General features: G+C 46.7%; 1 protein-coding gene across 1 annotated transcript in view; it reads left to right on the forward strand.

The window, feature by feature from the left end:
• Positions 1 to 14480, forward strand: part of cntn4 (contactin 4) — a 267986-nt gene that overhangs the window by 134023 nt on the left and 119483 nt on the right. The window lies entirely within an intron of this gene.

Below are 14480 nucleotides of genomic sequence, written 5' to 3' on the forward strand. Positions count from 1 at the left end.
CAATACATTGGTCACTCAATCCACGGCTGTTTGCGGGGACGCCGCTGTGCGCAATTGGCTGCCGCGTTTCGCCCACAAAGTATGCAGTCAATTCACTTGACAGTGTATCCTGTGAAGCGCTTTGAGACGTCTCGAAGACGTGAGAAGGCGCTGTATCAAATGCAAGATTATTATTATGATTATTATTATTATTATTACAGCCGAGCTGAGAACTGGACCCAAATCGGGACATCCTCCCGATGTGAAAGGCGCTATCTAAGTTTATAATTTGTATTATAAGATGGGGTGGGGGTGGGGTGCTTGCCCTGTCATTCCCGTCTACCTGCTGATTGACATGCGGTCGGTTTCCAGCGCGTCAATCATCAGGTCTTTCCTTTGTCGATTTGAATCTATAAGAGTTAAAGAAACGTACATCTCCCTTTTCCAGGAAGCAGCAACTCAGCATCGCTAACGCCCCAGGGAGCTATCATGTGTTTGATAAAAAAAAACTTGGTCCATTGAGTCGGAGTAATCTTCCAACATTAGTCTGTCATCTTAACATAATAGCGGTGGTTCAGAAATGTGTGATGAGCTATTAAGCCTATCTTTCAGCAGAAGTGGAAGGGGTTGTTAGCGGAGAGATCAGTCGGCAACATGTTAGCAGTAAACAAGACCAAATATTGCTGCAGTCGTTCACTCCAAACTCCTAAGAATGTTTACATTCAAACTCAGCGCCTTTCACCGCGCCTTGGGGGCGTCCTCCCGACGTGAAAGGCACTATTACCAATGTCATTTTGTGGTTGTTGTTTCATGTCAGAGGAAGAGATCAACTTAAAGTGTAGTGACTGTGAATTACGTAGGCATATGCAGCAGCCAATTGGTGCACAGCAATGCCCCACAAGCAACCAGAGATTGGTCATTTGTTTCGAAGACGCTTGTTGGCCAGGAGACCAGGAGAAACTCCCTTCTCTTTCAGAATAGCGTCATGGGGTCTTTAAAGTCCGCCTGGACAGGTTTAATGTCTCATTTTAAAGACAGCAACTACGAGAATGTAGCCCCTACTCCCCTTCTCCCACCCCCTCCCCCAACTGCACTGGAGGATCAGCCTCGACCGTGAGCTCCTCGTCCCAGACGTGGGGCTTGAATCCACCGCCTTCTGACTCAGAGGCGAGAGTGCTACCAACTGAGCCAGGCTGACAACAGTAACAGGTTAAAAAAAATACCAGCCGGGTCAAGATGGACGGCGTTTATCTTGGCGTTTCAGAACAGCCAGAATTTGACAAATTGTTGAACTCAGAAGTTGGCATCCTATAGTTCTCGAGCGTAAAATAAAGCGCTCCGATTAAGCCTGAGTTTCTACCCCCTCTTTGATTTTGCCAAGAGGAACACTCCTCATCAGTACCCAAGTGCGCAAAGGGTCACCCGATGTCATGAAAGAGCTGCCAGGCTTTATTAGCGAATTGAGACAAAACCTTTATTGAGGTGACAAGTCGCGATGGGTTTTATATTCGAGTTGATAAATTGTTCAATCTGCTCACAATTAAATGGGCCGAAGTAAACGTTGCAATTTACGTTCCTCATGAGTGTTGTCTACAGTGAATAAAGCTGATTGAACAGTTCATCAGAGCCTCAAACTACAGAAAGCCAATTTAGCGACTACCTTGGTGAAGTTATACCTCGGTTCCATTAATGAACCGTGAAGGTTTTTTAATCTCATAATATGGCCAGTTAAATGAATCTGTAACTTTGATGGGAGCACCAGGATGTATAATTCTCCCACAGTTTGACTGGATTAATTAGCCTGCGAGCACGGGGTTGAAAGTTTGACATGGTTTCCAAGAGCTGAATGCTCCACCATTCTCTATTGACGATGTCTCTCCCTTTCGCAAAGACAATTAGTTAATTGCTGAATCCTTCTTTTTTTTTTGCATTTCGTTTTTAATAAGGCTTCTGCTTGCTTCGGTAGAAACTTGGTTAGGGAGGGGCAGGGGTGGGGGGGAGAGGGAGTGTGATAGCGCGAGCTTGCAAAGAAATTTTAGTAACCGTAGCTTTAATAGTAATAATAATAATAATAATCCTTGCATTTGATATAGCGCCTCATCACGCCATTGATACATCTCAAAGCGCTTCACAGGATACACTGTAAAGTGCAGTGACTGTGTATTTTGGAAGCGAAACGCGGCAGCCAATTGCGTCTCACAAACAGCTGTGCTTTGATGAACTTTGGGAGTTGAGTAGACGGTAGATTCAACCTGAGATATATAGCAGACTTTTTCAATTCCATTTGGTTGTGTGTATACATTCAGGCAGCAGAGCATTCGGAAGCAATGCAAATATTAGGTTATACAGTAATATGCATTTCTGAAATCTACACTGCAAACATTATGGAGTGCTATATAGGGTGCAGTGAGGTGAAACCTTACAGCTCAATACTGGCTGCCTGCAACAGGAACAGAATTGATGTGATAGTTTTCCCTGCCAGTTGCCTTTCTGCAATCATTCCAGCCACCTTGGCCTGCTTTGACTGCTCCTCTAAAGAGGATTGAGAGCTTTCTCATTGCGAAGTGTAATAATGATGATAATAATAATAATATAAATCCTTGCATTTGATGTAGAGCCTTGTTGATTTCCAGATCCTCTCACTCGTTTTCAAATCCCTTCATGCTCTGGCACCTCCCTACCTCTCCAACCTGCTTAACCCACCCCACTCAACCCACTACCCGCTGACTCCACTCGACTGGCTCCGGCCTTCTGCATGTCCCTAGTTCCCTCCGTTCCACCACTGGTGGCCGTGTCTTCAGCCACTACGCCCCGAGACTCTGGAACACTCTTCCTCTATCCCTCCGTCTTGCACCTTCCTTCTCCATCTTCAGGTCGCGCCTGAAGACCTTCCTACGGTCACCTCCCCTTTCCCTCCCCCCCGGTCAGCATTGTGCTCCGCCACTGTCAAGCACTCTGGGACGCTACCCTGCATGAGGGGCGCTGTGTAAATGCAAGTTGTTGTTGTTATCATGTCTTCGAGACGTCTCAAAGCGCTTCACAGAATATACTGTGCAGTGAATTGACTGTACGTTTTGTGGGCAAAGGTACTGGTGATGTGGCTTCAGTGCAGTGTTTAAGGTAAATGTGAATGCAAATACGCTGCCACTTTGCATTGAATTGTCACAACTAAACATTACGGAAGGATTTAATAAGGTGGATGTATAGTAAGAGGTCTCCACTTGTTGGTGAGTCTAAAACGAGGGGCATAAATATAAGACAGCCACTGAAAGGGAGGTTTAGAAGGAACATCTTTGCACAGAGAGTGCGAGAATATGAAACTCACTGCTAGAAATGATGGTTGAAGCAGAGAGCATCAATATATTTAAGAGAGAAGTTGATGCGTAAATGAGGGAGAAGGGGATAGAGGGGTATCGTAAAGGGGAATAGAGGTGAATTGGGGAGGGGAATAGAGGGGCGTAGTGGGATTCTAACCACCCATTCAGTGTGGTGGGAAGGGAAGTTTCTCTCACAAAATATACAGGCAGTTTCACTTTACAGTATATTCTGTGAAGCGCTTTGAGACGTCTCGAAGACGTGATAAGGCGCTATGTCAAATACAAGGATTATTAGAATTACATAAATTAATGAAGCTCTTCATTCTCATTTCCCGGCCATTTAAGTCTGATGTTAAATGTGTATTATTATCATGGCAAAGTTTCCCCTATTTTTAAATCACTAACTTTTACACGAGTGCCATAACCACGAGAGGTATTGGACAGGAATACAAGTATGCTGTATGCTCTATCAAAGTGCTCATCCATAGAGCTGATGATCTGCGCTTTAAAGTGCTTTTCAACGGTGCAGCAATGAGCCATTGGACCAGGGATTGCAGGTGAAATTGATGTCAACTCCGGGCATACGAAAATCTAACAAGATTTATCCCGGCCAGCTCAAAGTCTCAGAGCTTCAGTGCGACCTCAGACTGGAGAGAAAGCATTTGATGTCAGAAAGAAATGTGGGTCACATGCACAAAAAGTCAACGCAATCTAAAGCAATCAAAACAACATCTTATTTCGTTCCATCTCCATCCGATCAGAATCTCACATTTACTCTGTCCCACCTTTCGACCCCACTGTGTGCTCCACTGAAGCCTCATTTGTTATATAAAATTAGCTCGGGTCTTTCCTTTAAGCCCCTAATTCATTGACCCGCCTCTGGTCCCCACACAGTGAACTGTTATGACGACGAGATTCATCTCCTTTCCCTCCTGTGGGAATGTTCGCCCGCTAAATATAGCAGGAGACCATTGTGCGAGGTTGCAATGGGGCAGCAGGTGACAGGCAAAGAGAACTGATGGTTTCCTAATCATTTCTCAGCTTTCTCCTTCGACCTGCTTTTCGCAGCTGGTCGGGTGATGACAGATGTTTGTGCAGAGAGATAATTGGAAGCTAACCAGTTGCTCGCCCGGCCACAAGTGGGCCACGGAACGAGCATTTCCTCCTCTTTATTAACGTGGGAATGGCAGAAATTCGCAGGGCGGAAGGAGGCCGTTCGGCCCGCAGAGCGTACAATTGTGGAAATTGTGGAATTTCAATTAATTCAGCCCAGACGGCCCGAACTAATGCCACAGGATCTTCGACATCCACTTAAACAGAGAGCCCAATTGAAAACTGCACCTCTCGAGTCATCAGCTCTGTGTGAACGACCCAGCTCTGTGCGCGGGCTGCATAACTGTGCCGGCCACAGCGAGACTAAACTCTTGGGGATGAGTTGGTGTTGTGAATTTGTCATTTCCGTGTCCGTAGCTCAACAGCTGAGAGCTGAGCGGTCAGGGCTGTTCAAGGGTAAGGCCTCCGCTAGCATGAACCTGCCCAGCAGGTGTTGAGATTCCGCTGGGTTTGTCTCGCTGGGAGTTCGCTCAGACGGCTTGACAACCTGCCTCCCCGTCGACGCCATATGGGAAAGTGACTCGTCGACCTCAGGCTGAAGCAAAGTTGCTCAAGCACCACCTTGAGGAGGTGAATTCCTCACCGTCATCCATCTGAACTGAAAGGGGATTGGAGGGTGGGGCGAGGTTAGGGGAGGGAGTGAGGGGGGAGGGGGGGAAGGGGGGAAGAGACACTAAATCTATACAAATTGACTGAACTCTCCTACTTTTCGACTGGTAAAAATTAAAACGCAAGAAGATGGAAAGCTAAGTGAGAGGTTCAAGCAAATTGATGGACTGTCTCGTGATGGGGAGGATGGCCTTTTGGGGGTGGTGTGGGGGTAGGGGGGAAGGAAGAGGGTTTAATAGAAACAAAGTGGAACTAAAGCAGTAAGTGAGGAAACAGGAAAATTGTATCCTTTTTCACGGCCAGGAAATCGCATTCTGATTTTTCATTCAATTTTACAGCATACCTCCAAATAAGAAATAATAAGCCTTATACAGGATTTATTAGAGCACCGTTCACATCAGGAGGACATCTCAAAGCACTTCACAGCATTCGCTGTAACGTGTAGCCTTCATGTATTTTGCATGACCACAAATTGCACAGTCCCTGCAATTTACAGTCAGTTCCAGTGATTTGACAGGTTTTGACAATGTGGTAAGGCGCTGTATCAATGCAAAGATTATTATTATTATTATTATTATTATATATTATTATTAATTTTCCACAATTGAACCATAAATAAAACAATAATTTGTTCACTCAATCCTCTATTGTTTGCGGGTCACTGCTGTGCGCAGTTGGCTGCCGTGTTGCGCCCACAAAATATACAGTCGATTCACTTTACAGTCTCGAAGACATGATAAGGCATTATATCAAATGCAAGAATTATGCTTATTATTATTATTGTTACTTTACAAGCAAAGGGCCTCCCAAGTGACTGGGTGGAATTTCACTCCTCTAGGTAAATGAGGCAAATGGGGCAGGAAGATGAAACTACGCTGTGGAAATGTGTTCAGAACAAAATAAAAGACCGTAGAAACATTTTCTGATCAGCGTGTCTCTCCCCGAGGCAAGAGCACTCTTCTGTCTCCCTGAGAGTTATCTCTCAGTCAATCTTCCTGACTCAGTCATACAAGGCACTGTTCAAGGTCAGAGCTGCAGGCTTAACTATCGCGGGCATTGTCGGAGATGCCTGTTCAGGTGGACGTTAAAGATCCCATGGGCCTGATCGAAAAAAGAAGGGAGTTTCTTCCTTTGGCATCCTGGAGACAATCTCCCCTCCCTCTCCCCATGAAATTAAAAACTTAACTCAATCTCTGGTCCGCATTCAACTGTGTTGATTATTCAAAGTGCCCTTTCCGTCAGTTCGGAAAAGTCTCACTGCTCTCCCACTTCGCAGGGTAAGACATTTCACAAGCCTCCAAATAGTTATAATAATAATCCTTGCATTCGATACAGCGCCTTATCACGTCTTTGAGACGTCTCAAAGCGCTTCGCAGAATACACTGTAAAGTGAATTGACTGTATATTTTGTGGGCGAAACGCGGCAGCCAATTGCGCACAACAGCATCCCCACAAACAACAACAACAACAACAACAAGATTCCATTTATAAAGCGCCTTTCACGTCAGGAGGACATCCCAAGGCGCTGCACAGTTGGGTCATGACCCGAGCAGGGGGGAAATGGTCAGGGTGAGGGAAGGGAGGGAGCAAGGAGGGGGAAATGGTCAGGGTGAGGGGAGGGAAGGGAGGGAGCGAGGAGGGGGAAGAGAGTCGAGAGGGGAGCTGAAGGCTCGGTCAAAGAGAAAGGTTTTGAGACCGGCCTTGAAGGAGGAAAGGGAGGAAGCGGCGAAGGCACTGGGGGATGGAGTTCCAGAGCCTGGGGGCTGAGAGGCTGAAGGCCTGACCACCGATGGTAGGGCGGTTGGGGCGGGGGACGTGGAGCAGACCGGAGCCAGAGGAACGGAGGGTACGGGCAGGTAGGTAGGGGGATAGTAAGTTGGAGAGGTAGGAGGGAGCGAGGCCGTGAATGGCCTTGTAGGTGAGGATGAGGATCTTGAAATCAATCCTCTGGGGAATGGGGAGCCAGTGGAGGCGAGCGAGGGTGGGAGTGATGTGGTCCCGAAGCCTGGTGCGGGACAGTACACGAGCTGCAGAGTTCTGAATGCCGTGGATTGAGTGAGCAAATGATTTGTATTTATTTTGAAGGAATTATTAGCCCTGAAAAGTGATCCGTCAATCGACTGACATCAGATTTCCTACTTACTGCGAGGTAAACAGAGGCTCGTGGAGGCGTCTCGATCTCCTGCCGGGATTCGAGCCCAGGTCCTCTCGCTTGCGAGGCGGGTGCTCTATCAACTGCGCTACAGGACTCCTAGTTATAAAATAATAGTCTTTCCTACTCTACAAGAGGAATTACGGACCTCGATTGCATTGTTTGTGCAGCCTCGGTGTGCGTATTGAGCAATCGGTGCCAGTTTGAGCCTCAAAATGTGAATGACGTTATTTGTGGATTTGCCAAAGTGGGCAAACAGCACTTCTAAGGTTAAATTTTGATGGATTTATTAGTTCGGGCACTGACATTTTAATCAGCAACCTCCGTCGCTGTCTTCGAAGGCAAATATACCCAAGCGTGCCGGTGATTGGGAATATCCAGGAGAGCGAGTGTGTGTTGTCTTTGCGTTGTACAGTAATAGCATTCAGCGCCGAGCTTCTCACTGCTCGGATTTCATACCTACAGAGAGAGGGTTTGACATTTACAGCGGTGAGATCTGGCGAGGGAAAACAGGCTCTGCGATCAGAAAGGCATTGAAATAAACAGAGCGCTGTTTATTTATATTTATAAACAGCGCTCCTTTCATTATTTATATATTTATTTATTATATTTAACCTTGAGCCACTCAAGGCTGGTTGCATTTCATTTCGAGGTGTCAGCGGTTCGTGCTGAAGTTGAGTACGACTTGACAGCTCCGTGCGTGTGTGTGTTTTCCCCGTCGTATTATATCGAAAGCTTTTCACCGGAGACGCTTAGATTAGTCTGATCGAGGTCCGGGTGCAATGGTTAAAAACCCACTGGATTTTTTTGTTGCCGTCAGGATTTGCAGGCCAGTTTCTGAGTGTCCCGTCAAACGACAATAAAACTCCTCCCGGTTCCAAATAAATATTTGAATTCAACTTCGAAATCTCGCCCGGCAATTGCGAAGACTTTGCGCTGTTACATTTGCCGCAATTTGCGAAGTCTCCAGTGTAAATAGTCGAGATTAAGATAAGTAGGCGTGTAATTCTGCATAATTTGGTATTAAAAAGGCACCATCATGTTGCTTTAGCACTGGGGTGCCGTAACTCAAGTGTAAATTGGCATGTGGCTCTGCCGCGTGTTGGAGAGACTACTCTCGCTGGACCACTTATTACCAGAACACCTACAAGTTTTGCAAAGAACATGTGATGGAGACTGAGAGGAGCCAAGTGAACCAAAGTACCGGTGCATTAAATCATTGCATCTAATTATACTTCTCGTGGTGCTTAGTTAATGCAAATCAACAGCGCACTAATTAAAGACGCTGCTTCTCTCTTGCTTGTTTCTCTGCTGGAACGGAAATCACAAGACAGGTTCAGATAAAGAACGTTCTTCAGACCCTTTGATTTCATCTCTCCAGAACAACCCCCCCCCCCCCCCCAACCCTACCCTACCCTACCCTGCCTGAATCTACCACAGAAAAAGAGGACACAGGTTTGGAGTTACAAAGGGAGGGTTGAGTGCTCTGGAGAGGTGAGATCAGATGGGTCCAGAAGGGAGTTTCTTCAGCTGAACGGATCTCGTGATCTTGCCACATCTTTGAGTTGAACGGATAGCTGCTTTGTGTCAGGGTGCGACGGGCAGCTGTAAGGAAAATACTTGCACAGGAGGTAAGTTTGCGCAACAAAAGTGCTCGCTCAGATACAATAATAATAATAATTATCCTTGCATTTGATATAGCGCCTTATCACTTTGTTGAGATAACTGAAAGCACTTCACAGAATATACTGTAAAGTGGAGTGACTGTTTTGTGGACGAAACCATCCTGATGTTCGGTAAGAAAACTGATATTAAAATGGCAGCAGAGGTTCAGAGCCTGACGCTGACCACTGCAGACTCGAGATTTGGAGATTTGGAGGCTGTGACCCCGCGCAGGTCATCGCCTCCAACCTTCACTGCGAGGAGATGCTGGATTTCCTTGAATCCAAAATCAAGGGAATTCGCTCCGCGGTCACTTCCCCTCCAACATCCACCCACCCCCCACCCCCTCCCTCCCATCCTCCCCTACACACTTTCGTACCCGTTTCCCCACCCTCTGTCACCAAACTCATCCTATCCCTGAAACCCACCGCCTGCTCCCTTGACCCCATCCCCACTCCACTCCTTATCTCCCAGCTCCACCTCCTTGCCCCACATATCACAGACATCGTCAACCTGTCCCTCTCCTCTGGCTCTGTTCCCATTCCCTTAAAAACTGCCTCCATCACTCCCACCTTGAAAAAACCCTCCCTTGATGCGTCGTAGCTATCAAGCTACCGGCCCATCGCCAACCTCCCCTTCCTGTCCAAGGTCCTGGAACGAGTTGTGGCCTCCCAGCTGCGCTCTTTCCTCTCCACCCATTCATTATTCGAACCCCTTCAGTCAGGTTTCCGTGCTGCCCATAGCACAGAAACTGCCCTGGTCAAGGTCACCAATGATATCCTGACCATCTGTGACCAGGGCTCCCTCTGTCTCCTCGTCCTCCTCGACCTATCGGCAGCATTCGATACAGTCGACCACTCTATCCTCCTCCACCGCTTGTCCCCCACCTCAACCTTCAAGGCCCTGTCCTTGAGTGGTTTAGGTCATACCTCTCCCACTGTCTTCACTTTGTTTTCACGAATGGCTTTTCCTCCACCCCCCACACTGTCTCGTGTGGTGTCCCTCAGGGCTCTGTCCTCGGTCCCCTCCTCTTCACCCTCTATATGCTTCCCCTGTGGTGACATCATCCGCAGACATGGGGTTAACTTCCACATGAATGCGGATGACACCCAACTCTACCTTTCCTCCTCTACCCTCAACTCCACGACCACCGATGTCCTGACAGCTGCCTGTCCGACATTATCACCTCAAGGCTGGACTATGGGAACTCTCTCCTCGCCGGCCTTCCCGGCCCTCCCTCCACACTGCAGGTCATTCAGAACTCTGCAGCTCGTGTACTGTCCCGCACCAGACACCGCGACCACATCCCCTCCACTGGCTCCCCATCCCCCAGAGGTTCGAATTCAAGATCCTCATCCTCACCTACAAGGCCATTCACGGCCTTGCTCCCTCCTCCCTCTCTGACCTACTATCCCCCTACCTACCTGCCCGTACCCTCCGTTCCTCTGGCTCCGGTTTGCTCCACATCCCCCGCCCCAACCGCCCTACCATCGGTGGTCGGGCCTTCAGCCTCTCAGCCCCAAGGCTCTGGAACTCTATCCCCCAGTGCCTTCGCCGCTTCCTCTCTTTCCTCCTTCAAGGCCGGTCTCAAGACCTTTCTCTTTGACCTTCAGCCTTCAGCTCCGCTCTCGACTCTCTACCCCCTCCTCGCTCCCTCCCTTCCCTTCCCTCCCCTCACCCTGACCATCTCCCCCTTGCTCGGGTCCTGACTCAACTGTACAGTGCCTTGGGAAGTCCTCCCGACGTGAAAGGCGCTCAATAAATGGAATCTTGTTGTTGTTGTTGTTGGGTTTTGCCCCATTTTGGTGCCTGTCACTTTGAGGTTCTTGATTACACACAAAACAAACTCGCCGTCAGCTGCCATAAATATTCACCCGACGCAGCTCTTCGCTCTTTAAAAGAAAAAAAACACACGCAATTGCCACAAACTTGTTGAGGGGACAGAACTCTCTGGTTTGCTAGCAGCCAGCGAGAGCCTGGCTCGGAGACAAGAAAAATACAAACCAATCAAACCGAGGTGACCGCAGATGTGGCGAGGAACCATTCGCATGGTGACACAGAGGAAGAATGGTTCGGCTCTCAGAAATAATAATAATAATAATAATAATAATCCTTGCATTTGATATAGCGCTTTTCACGTCGGGAGGACGTCCCAAAGCGCTTCACAGAACACACTGTAAAGTGAATTGACTGTATATTTTTTGTGGGCGAACGCGGCAGCCAATTGCGCACAGCAATGTCCCACAAACAGTTGTAGATTGAAAATGACCAATTTATTATTGTTTTTGGTTTTGGAGGGATTATTATTAGGCTCTGTGTGGAGTAAGGAAACTTGCCCAAGGTTTCGCCCTCTGCCTGGAATTGAACTCAGGTCTCTCGCTTGCAAAGCGAGTGCTCTAACCACTGAGCTACAGGACTCCACAAATGTGCACTCCCTCCTCTCCTCTTAGCAAACTCCGCGACACAAGTACCCAAACGTTCCTCAGTCTTTGTCTTCAGTGCAAAGTAACGAACCCTTGCGTCGGATACACATCAGGAGGACGTCTCGAAGAGCTTCACAGGACATACTGAAAAGTGCAGTGACTTGTGTGTTTTGTAGGCAAACGAGGCAGCCAATTTGCGCACAGCAATGTCCCCGTAAACAGCCGAGAAGCGAACACCTGGTTTTACCTGGGGTTTGTTGGACAGGACGCCAAGGGAGAAACTCCCTTCTCTTTTTCAACAGTGCAATGGGACCTTTGACATCTACCTGAACAGGGAAAGACGGGGAATTCAGTTTGACGTCTCAGTCGAAGGACGGCACTTCACATCCCAGCGTAGCACTGGAATGTCAGCCGAGGTGAGTCTAGGGGTGCTGCAAATTCAAACTCCGCATCAAATCGCTGCATGGAGGAAGCTGGCCAGACAGCGCTGTAAATTGGAACCCATTACTCAAGCCCCGTATGGTGTAACAGGGTCCCTCAGTTATTTCTGATCTGGTGTGTCAAAACGTCTCATAACCTGCATTCCGAAGAAATCCGAGCTGCGTGGTCATTTCATGAATTTAATGGTGTGATTATTATTATCGTTTGCAGCTGCACAGAGCTCAAGACAAAGCACGTTGACCTGCACATTATTACATGTGTCACGGGCCAGGACTTGACGATCAGCTTGAGCGACATTTCGAATGCAGAACTGCGCAGCTACTTCATTATATTAACAGAGATTTATTATTCTGTCGAAATACTCTTGACACCAGTGAGGCCTTCCTCCCGTGTAATGCATGGATGTTGGCTGTTAAATGGTGCTCAGATGCAGGCTCACATTTCCATCGGGCGGAGGTGGTGAGGGAGAGAGATCCGATTGCATTACATTTCTCTTAGCTTAACGGTTGTTTTGTTTGTGGTACAACTGTTTGTGGGGACGCTGCTGTGCGCAATCGGCTGCCGCGTTTCGCCCACAAAGTACTCAAGTCAATTCCGTATATTCTGTGGAGCGCTTTGAGGCGTCTCGAAGAGGTGATAAGGGGCTATATCAAAGGATTATTCTTATTGAAATTCGTACTGCTATCAAAAGAGAAGGGAGTTTCTCCTCGTGTCCTGGCCAACAATCTCTCAAATAAAATTAGGTCACTCACTTCACAGCTGTCTGTGGGGACATTGCTTGGCACAAACCGGCCGCCATATTTTCCTACAAAACACCCAGTTTCAACACCTTACAGTTAAAAAAAAATCCTATGAAACGCTTTGAGACGTCTCGACAACATGATGAGGCGCTACATCAAAATGCAGGGATTATATTATTATCCTTATTATTATAAAGTCCGTCAATTGTACGCAGGTAGGAAGGTAATTTCTTAGGGCCAGCCAGTTTCTGTTGGACGCTGGGGGAATACAGCGAGATTACATTGTTCAAGGCAATTCCTGCTCCCGAGTCTTCATTTGTTTCTCATTTCACGATGAAGATAAATCGAATGTACAAAAAAAAAAGGCACCTTTCCAGCAAAGACGATATTAGTGCCTCATTAAAAACAAGCCCTTTGTTTTGAGTCGATCTGCAACTTGGCATTATTCAGTCAGATGTAATTATGTTAAGTAATTACTAATGATTGCTCACCACTGCCGTAGCACCATCACTCTGCTGAGCCGGAAATCATTCCAAGTTGCAAAACTCTTCCACGAATAAACATTCCACAAAGATAAAAGTTTTCCCCTTACTCCGCGCTTCTCCACCACCCTCTCCACCCACCATCGCCCCTACCCCCCAAATTATGCTCAATTTATAACTCATTTTGTATTCAAATGTGATTAAGTAATGAAAATGACTATTGTTTTATTTGATGGTTGAGGGCATACAATGCAGCATAAGCAAATCTGTCGACGTTTCATAAGCCTTTCCACACGTCACATCATCTCGTCCACATTTTTTTTAATAATATAATAATAATAATCCTTGCATTTGATATAGCGCTTTTCACGTCACCCCCAAGCCCTCCAAGATGCTACCCCACATGAAGGGCCATATGTAAATGTAAGTTGTTGTTGTAATTCAGGCCTTTACGTGTTGTTTTCACACACATACCTGTCTCTGTGGCAGTCTATCATACAATGCAGGTCTTTGGACCACTTTATTTTAAGAGCTAAAAAGAAATCTTCTGGATCTTTAGACAACATTGAATTTAACTGAAGTCAAGAATGATAGTAATTGGTCATTCACAGAACACATTCTGCTTTCTTAATGCAGTTTTGAAAAGAAGTAATTAACATTTTCCCATTCCATTCCTGTCTGCCCCAGCTCCCTGGTCCATATAATAATTTTGACTTGCCTTTGTCTCTTCCTCCTGATATTTCTTTCACACGATTGCCACTCGCGGCTATAACTACTCCCCGCTATGTCTCTTGCACACTTGCTCTCCTTCTCCCTTCCTAGTTGGTTTCCCTTCCCTTCCGGCTGATGAGATAAAGTCCTCACACTCAGATTGGTGTTGAGCCACAGCTTCATCCCCTGTTTGCATATGATTCCCAGCCTAATTAGCTTCAACAGATTCTCCCCAGACTGAATAAACAGTGAGGAAAGATAATGCGAAGCTACTGAAAAGGAAATATATATACCACAAGTGAGAAGAACCAAATAATAATAATAATAATCCTTGCATTTGATACAGCGCTGTATCACACCTTCGAGATATTTCAAAGCACTTCACAGAACATACTGTAAAGTGAATTGACTGTATATTTTGTGGATGAAACTTAATTCATGCCTGTTCCTCTGTTAAGTTGTGTAAGTCCTGCTCTTGAGTTAGATAAATCAAAGGCAACATCTGTCATTGTGTCAATTGGAAGACTTGGGTGAATGCTTGACTACCTCCTGTGTCTTTACATTAGAGACAACCATCACTCATCTCCAGAAGAGTTTGTGCATCCAAAGTAGTCCAATGAGAAGCTGCTGAAATGTACAAATTGGTCTGTTTTGTTACACAAAAGAGCAACATTCGCTTTCAAGTAATTTCCACAGAAAGCCCCAAAGTCAGAAAAATCTAATCATGTCAAAGTGTCCAAAATGAGGTTTTACGAGGAAGCACTCTGAGACACCATCCGGCATGGAGAGCGCTGAATAAATGCGAGTTGTCGTCGTTGTTGAATCCATCCTTCAGATGTGATGTTAAATCG

The sequence above is a fragment of the Callorhinchus milii genome, unplaced genomic scaffold, assembly GCF_018977255.1.
Source record: "Callorhinchus milii isolate IMCB2004 unplaced genomic scaffold, IMCB_Cmil_1.0 Scaffold12, whole genome shotgun sequence".
Taxonomy (NCBI): Eukaryota; Metazoa; Chordata; class Chondrichthyes; order Chimaeriformes; family Callorhinchidae; genus Callorhinchus; species Callorhinchus milii.